At 47.1% G+C, this 8,038-nt stretch overlaps 1 pseudogene; it reads right to left on the bottom strand.

Annotated features, from left to right (window-relative positions):
* Nucleotides 1-2,824: 2,824 nt before the first annotated feature.
* LOC124973564 (polyubiquitin-B-like) lies at nt 2,825-3,996 on the bottom strand (annotated as a pseudogene).
* Between the last annotated feature and the right edge of the window lie 4,042 nt (nt 3,997-8,038).

Raw genomic sequence — 8,038 nt, forward strand, 5'->3', positions numbered from 1 at the left:
GGAAGACAGGCACACCCTGTCTGACTACAACATCCAGGAGGAGTCCACCCTGCACCTGGTGCTGCACCTCCGAGTGGGATGCAGATCTTCATGAAGAACCTGACTGGCATGACCATCACCCTGGAGGTGGAGCCAAGTGACACCATGGAGAATGTCAAAGCAAGAACCAAGTCAAGGAAGACATCCTCCCTGACAAGCATGGGTTGATCTTTGCTGGAAAATTCTGTAAGACAGACACACCTTTTTTCACTACACATCCAGAAGGAGTCTAGTTTGTCAGTAAAGATCAACCTGTGCTGGTCAGGGAGGATGCCTTCCTTGACTTGGTTCTTGCCTTGACATTCTCCATGGTGTCAGTGAGGTCCACCACTAGGATGATGGTCATGCCAGTCAGGGTTTTCATGTAGGTCCGCATCCCCCCCTTAGGAACTGTACCAGGTGCAGAGTGTACAACTCCTAGATGTTTTAGTCAGACAGGTTGCACCATCTCCAGCTGTTTGCCAGCAAATATCAACCTCTGTTGCTCAGGGAGGATGCCTTCCTTTTCCTGGATCCCTGCCTTGCCATTCTCTATTTTGTCACTGGTCCATACCTCCAGGATATGGTTGTGCCTGTCACAGTTTCATGAAGATATGCATCCCTCCTCCTAGGCACAACAAAAGGTGCAGGGTGGGCTCTTCCAATATGTAGTCAGACAGGTTGCTGTCTTCTTCCTCTTTGCTTGATCAACCTATGCTGATCAGAAGATGCCTTCCTTGACTTGGATCTTTGCCTTGACATTTTCAATGGTATCACTGAGGTCCACCTCCAGGTTGATGGTCTGCCTGTCAGGTTCTTCATGAAGATCTGCATCCCACCTCTGAGATGCAGCACCAGTTTTGCCAGGTGGACTCCTGGATGTTGGAATCCTACAGGATACTGTCTTAAAGCTCTTTGTGAGAACAATCTCTGCTGGTCATGAAGATTGCCTTCCTTGTCTTGGATATTTGCCTTGCCATTCTCAATGGTGTCATTGTTGTCCACATCCAGTGTTATGGTCATCCTAGTCAGGGTCTTCATGATGATCTGCATCTCACCTCTGAGGTTCAGCACCAGTTGCAGGGTGGACTCCTTATGGATGTTTAGGCAGCAGAGTGCACCAGTCTTCTAGCTTTTGCCAGTAAAAAACAACCTCTGCTGGTCAGGGAGGATACCTTCCTTGATTGGCATCTTTGCCTTGACATTCTCAGTGATGTCACTATTTCCACCTCTAGGGTGATGGTCTTGTGGGTCAGGGTCTTCATGAAGATCTGCATCCCACCTCTCAGGTGAAGGACCAGGTGCAGGGAAGACTCCTGGATATTGTAGTCAGACAATGTGCTGTCTTCCATCTCTTCGCTAGATCAAACTCTGCTGGTCAGAAGAATGCCTTCCTTGTCTTGGATCTTTGCCTTGACATTCTTATTAGTGTCACTGAGCTCCACCTCCAGGTTTATGGTCTTGCCAGTCAGATTCATAAAGATCTGCATCCCACATATGAAGTGTAGCACCAGGTGGCGGTGGACTACTTGTAGATCTTCAACTAAGAAAGGGTGCACCAGTCATCCAGTTGTTGCAGGAAACATCAACCTCTGCTGGTTAGGGGAGATGCCAATCTGTCTTGAATCATTACCTTGACATTCTCAATGTGTCAATGGGTTCCACCAACAGATTGGTGGTCATGCTAGTCAGGGTCCTCATGAAGAATTACATCCCACCTATGAGACAAGGAATTAATTTCCTCCAAACAACAGTGCTTGATCTTTCCTGGCACAGAACTGTAAGATAGGCACACCCTGTGTGACTACAGCATTCAGGAGGAGTCCACACTGCACCTGGTTCTGCACCTCAGAAGGGGGATGCAGATCTTCATGAAGACCCTGACTGGCAGAACCATCACCCTGGAGGTGGAGCCCAGTGGCACCATGGAGAATGTCAAGGCAAGAACCAAATCAAGGAAGGCATCCTCCCTGACCAGCACAGCTTGATCTTTGCTGCAAAACAGCTTTTAGACAGACACACCCTGTCTCACTGCAACATCCAGAAGGCATCTTGTGTTGTCCAGCTGTTTGGCAGGAACGATCAACCTGTGCTGGTCAGGGAGGATGCCTTCCTTGACTTGGTTCTTGCCTTGACACTCTTCATGGTGTCACTAGGCTCCACCTCCATGGCGATGCTCGTGCCAGTCAGGGTCTTCATGAAGATCTGCATCCCACCCCTGAGATGTAGCACCAAGTGCAGGTTGAACTCATGGATGTTGAAATCTGACAGGCTACTGTCTTCCAGCTTTTTGTGAGATCAATTTGTGCGGGTCACAAAAATTGCCTTCCTTGTCTCGGATCATTGCCTTGCCTTTATCAATGATGTCACTGAGCTCCACCTCCAGGGTGATGGTCATGCCAGTCAGGGTCTTCAAGATGATCTGCATCCCACATCTGACGTGCACACCAGGTGCAGGGTGCACTACTTCTGGATGTTATAGTCAGACATGGTGCACCAGTCTTGTAGCTGTTGCCACCAGTTCAAACTCTCCTGGTCAGAGAGTTGCCTACCTTACCTGGGATCTTTGCCTTTACATACTCAGTGGTGTCACTGAGGTGCATCCTCAGGGTGATGGTCGTGCAAGTCAGGGTTTTCATGAATATCTGCATCCCACCTCTGAGATGCAGCACCAGGTGCAGGGTTGACTCCTGGATTGAAATTCAATAGGCTGCTGTCTTCTGGCTCTTTTCAAGATCATCTCTGCTGGTCGGGATTCTCGCCTTCTTGTCTTAGATCTTTGCCTTGCCATTCTCACTTGTCTCACTCACTCCACCTCCAGGGTGATGGTCATGTCAGTCAGGGTCTTCATGAAGATCTGCATCCCCCCTCTTAGGTGCAACACCAGGTTCAGTGTGGATTCCTCTTAGATGTTGTAGTCAGACAGGTTGCAGGCATTTTCCAGTGTTTGCCAGCAAAGATCAACCTCTGCTAGTCAGGTAAGATGCCTTCCTTTTCTTGGATCCCTGCCTTGCCATTCTCTATGCTTTTACTGGGCTCCACCTCCAGGGTGATGGTTGTGCCTGTCAGGGTTTCATGAAGACCTTCATCCCACCTCTGAGGCACAACACAAGGTGCAGGGTGGACTCCTCCTAGATGTTGTGGTCACACACGGTGCTGTCTTCCCTTTCTTTGCTAGATCATCCTCAACTGTTCGGGAAGAATGCCTGCCTTCTGTTGGGTATTTGCCTTCACATTCTCAATGGTGTCACTGGGCTCCAACTCGAGTGTGCTGGTCATGCTGGTCAGGGTATTCATGAAGATCTGCACCCCATCTCTGAGGTGAAGCACCGGGTACAGGGTGGACTCCTTCTGGGTGTCGTAGTCAGATAGGGTGCATCCTTCTTCCAGGTATTTGTCAGCAAAGATCAACCTCCGTTGGTCAGGCAGGATGCCTTCCTTTTCTTGCATCCCTGCTTTGACATTCTCACTGGTGTCACTGGGCTCAAACTCCACGGTGATCATCATGCCTTTCAGGGTCTTCATGATGATCTGCATTCCAACTCTGAGATGCAGTACCAGGTGTAGTGTGGACTCCTGGATGTTGTAGTCAGAGAGGGTGCTGTCTTCCAACTCTTTGCTAGATCTACCTCTGTTGGTCAGAAGAATGCCTTCCTTGTCTTGTATCTTTGCCTTGACATTCTCATTTGTGTCACTAAACTCCTCCTCCAGGGTGATGGTCATGTTTTCAGGGTCTTCATGAAGCACTGCATGCTACCTCTGTGGCGCTGCACCATGTGCAAAGTGAACTCCTCCTGGATATTCAAGTAAGACTGGGTGCACCAGTTGTCCAGCTGTTGCCAGCAAACATCAACCCCTTCTGGGTAGGGGAGTTGCCATCCTGGTCTTGATTCATTACCTTGACCTTCTCAGTGGGGACAGTGGGCTCCACCTCCAGTTGATGGTCTTGCTGGTGAGTGTCCTCATGAAGATCTACATCCCAGCTGAGACCAGGATTTCATCTGCCCCAAGCAGCAGTGGATGATCTTTGCTGGCACAGAAACTAAGATGCATTTCAAAATTAAAACATCTTTCCTTAGTTTTGTCAAGAGACCCATTTCAGAAAAATTAAGAAGTATACATAAGAATCTTAAAATTCTACTATTCATACATAACTACTATTAACATTAAGCACATAACTTATATATATACATATATGCATTTTATAAATATAAAATCATATTAATAGTTTTAAAACTTCTAAATTATTTTAAATTGCACCCAATATATTTTAATGCCAGATCTTTAGCATATAGTCATCTATCCAGAACCCTATATTGGACATTTAAATTATTCTTGCTACCTTAAAAACAGCTATCAGGAATATTCCTACAGCTCTCTCTTACAAATAAACTTTTTTTTTTTTTTTTTTTTTTTTTTTTTACTGCTGGGAGATTACCTTATTTATTTTTAATCTCTCAGCTTTCAAATAAACATTATTTTAACATAAATTTCTAAAATGTCATTGATAAGTCAATGGCACATAAAATTCTAAGACTTTTAAATTACTTATTAAATCACTGTCCTGATACTACCCATTTACATTCTCCCCAACAATATTTAAAAGAAATAATTCCCTACACTTGGATTGGCACAACATTTAACGACAGTAAATATTACTCCTATTTTGTTAGGTAAAATCTAGTCATTCTTTTGCTTCTATTTTAGTATTAATGAGTGGAAATTTTTGTCCTGTGCTCATTGAATATATGTATTTCTTATTTCACCAAATGTCTTTTGATAGCTTCTGTGTCCTCTCTTAAAATAAAACTCTACCTCTCATCTCATTCCAGGTTAAAATAATCATTCAAATTCATTTAAACTTAAATTGAAAAGATTAATTGTTGCTATACAAATTATGATGTACCTAATAGAAACAGAAAATGCTATATACAACTATTTAAAATTATACAAAATTATATTCCTTAATCCATAGCTATTATAAAAATTAATATAATTTTACACTTATTCATTTTATATTATGTTTTCCTTACTAATTACAACTACTGTTTGTTAACACCTTAAAAAATACCAATTCTAATATAACAACTTAAGTTAATTTAAGGTGATAAGACCATTGTGCATAAACATGCAAGTTGTAAAATTAATTTTCAGTATCTATACTGACCCCATTTTATAAGTTTTTTGTTCAACCATTATTAGAAACAAAAGTAAATCATACATTTGATAAGAACTAATGCCCAATAATATTAAAAAAGTTCTCTGGCATCTAAGTGTTGCCTCAGATTTTCTCCATCTTACACATGGCCCCATACCTAACTTTAGGGATAGGAATGGCAAGGAGAGTTCCTGCTATGGCCTGTCAGTTTATATGCAATCTCCTCATGCCTCATATCCTGGAAATGTAAGATTAAGGAGAAAAAGAGATAAATATCATGTAACTTGTAAGAAATGTAACCTAAGAGACGCAGAGCTGCCAGGGTGAGAGGTCAGGGCATGGGTGTAAGAATATAGAGCCTTGCTCATGGAGGTGTAGGTGCCCCAAGGTGGACTTCAGGGTTTCTGCAGGGGGTGAACTTAAGAGTGGCTCCCTCAGCCCCAGGAACAGAGTTGTTTTTTCTCCCTTTTAAGGTGGTCACTGTACAGATGGTCTGGTTAGTGGGACTAAAGGTGTTGAAGCCCAAGTTGCCCCATTAGCTCTGTCTTGGGCTTCTTGTTCCTCCAATTTGGGAGGAGAGGAACATAGCCCCAAAGGCAGATATGAAATTCGAGTCTAGTCTGGGCTCCCAGATTCCTTTGAATGCATGAGGACAAACTCACAATAGAGGTGGCCTTTCTGTGTGTGGTGCTAGTTCCCCCAGGAGAGCTTAAGGGGTTCTGCTTGGACAGAATTTGTGGGATGGCAGTAAATGTAGGAATGTTGCTTGCCCTTGTTTGCACGTTACCTTCTGTCCCTTGTCCCCATGGTGGTCATCTGCCTATGGACACTGGAGGTGCTCTGTCCCAAGCTTGCCCCAGGTTTCTGTCTGTTGCTTGGGGTCCATCCTCTTAAGAGGAGATGCACAAGGCCCCAAACGCATGATATGAGATCTGGGAGCAAGTCTGGGCTCCCAGATCCCCCTGATGTCACAGAGACAGATGAGCTACCAGAGGTAGCCTTTCTGGGGGTGGTGTTGTTCCCCTGAGATGAGCTTAGGTGTTCCTGGGTGGGCAGGTGTTGGGGGGTGGCACTCAGGGTAGGAACTCCAGTGTATCCTTCTTTTTGTTTTCTTTTGTTCTTTTGTTTTTGGGGGACAGTGGTAGTACTCTGGCCAGGGACACTCTTAGTGTTCTGTCCCAAACTTCCCTCATTTCCTCTCCAGTTTTGGAGGTTCCTCTACTTTTTGAGCAGGTTTTTTATTGCTGCCCTGGGAGATGTCAAACCTGGGACCAAGTCTGGGCTCCCAGATCCCATTGGTGATATGGGAACAGACCTATAAGTAGAGGAGTTCTTTCTTGGGGTGGTCCTTTTTTCCCCCAGGAGAGCCTAATGGTTTCTGTATGGGCAGGCTTTGGGGAGTAGGCAGTAAGTATATGAACCCCAGTGTTTTCTTGCCCTAACTTGCACTTTCCCTTCTGCCCCTTGGTCCCCGTGGTGTGCTCTGCCTATGGACATTGGCGTACTGTGTCCCAAGCTTGCCCCAGGTTGCTCTCTGTTGTTTGGGGTCCCTCCTCTTTGGGAAGAGATACACATGTTCCCAAAGGCTGATATGAGATCTGGGAGCAAGTCTGGGCTCCCAGATCCCATTGGTGTGAAAGGGACAGATGAGCTACTAGAAGTAGCCTTTCTGGGGGTGGTGTTGGTCCCCTGAGATGAGCCTAGGTGTTCCTGGGTGGGCAGGTGTTGGGGGATGGCATTCAGGGTAGGAGCTCCAGTGCTTCCTTGCCCCTGTTTGCTCTTGCTTTTGCATTTTCTGGGTGCAGCAGTAGTGCTCAGGCCAGGGTCACTGTGCTGTTCTGTCCCAAGCTTGCCCCTTGGTGCTCTCCGGGTTTGGGGGGTCCCTCTACTTTCTGAGCAAATGCTCATTGCTGTTGTGGGAGTAGTCAGGCCTGGGGACAAGTCTCTCCTTCCAGTGGCCTTTGATGTAACTAACCCTGTCAGCCTGGAAGGGGATGGAACTTGTTCTCACAGGTTGACTGGGGCTGCCTGTTGTCAGGACATACTCTGGTCACAGGTCTTGTCCTCTGGGGGGCAGCTGCAGAGGAAGAGGCCAATGCATTTGATGGCCAGCAGGCCTTGCATCCTGTCTGCCAGCAGAATGTGCCTGGGTGCTTGTATGGAAACCCATGGTGTGGTTTTGATGTGTGTCAGCCCCAAAGGGCTGAGTGCTTTGGACTGGCGAAGGCTGGGGGGCCTGCAGTCAATGGTGGGATTGGGGCTGCTCCTGGACCTGAGCTGCTAGGTGTCCAGATTGAGGGCTGGCAAAGGAGAGGGACATGGGCATCTTCCCATGAGGAACCCCAGGGATTTGTGGAATGGTGGCTCCACAGATGAAGCCTGCCTTCCCAAGCAGAGCCTTTTGCCGCACCCTTGGAGCTGACCTGCTGGTGCTGTCCACAAGTGAGGCCCTGTGTGTTCTGTTGGGCTTGGATCCTGGTGAGAGGGGAGGAAGCTCCTACCCGAGCTGGATGGAGGCCCCACATGGAGGGACTGGGAAGGCCAAACTGGTATTCATGAGGGTGGCCCCAAAGGGAGCCACTGGCTGTGGAGCCAGGACTGCCAGCGTGCTGGAGGAGGGTCTGGGAGGAAGGCCAAGCAGCAATTGGCAGGCTGTGGGGAAGAGGACACTAAGGTTGGAGGTGGGAGGGTGTCTCTGGGATGAGACAGCAGAGCACACCCACATTGGGGTGGAGGCTGCCACAGTGGTGGTACTGGGATGGTGGAGCAAGTTCTGGCTAAGGCCCAGGGATGCCACAAGCCTGGCCCCTCCTCCCAATGCAGCGGGGTCCCATGCATGGGCTTGGGGGGCCATGGTAGTGC

This window comes from Sciurus carolinensis, unplaced genomic scaffold (assembly GCF_902686445.1).
Source record: "Sciurus carolinensis unplaced genomic scaffold, mSciCar1.2, whole genome shotgun sequence".
In the NCBI taxonomy this organism is placed as follows: Eukaryota; Metazoa; Chordata; class Mammalia; order Rodentia; family Sciuridae; genus Sciurus; species Sciurus carolinensis.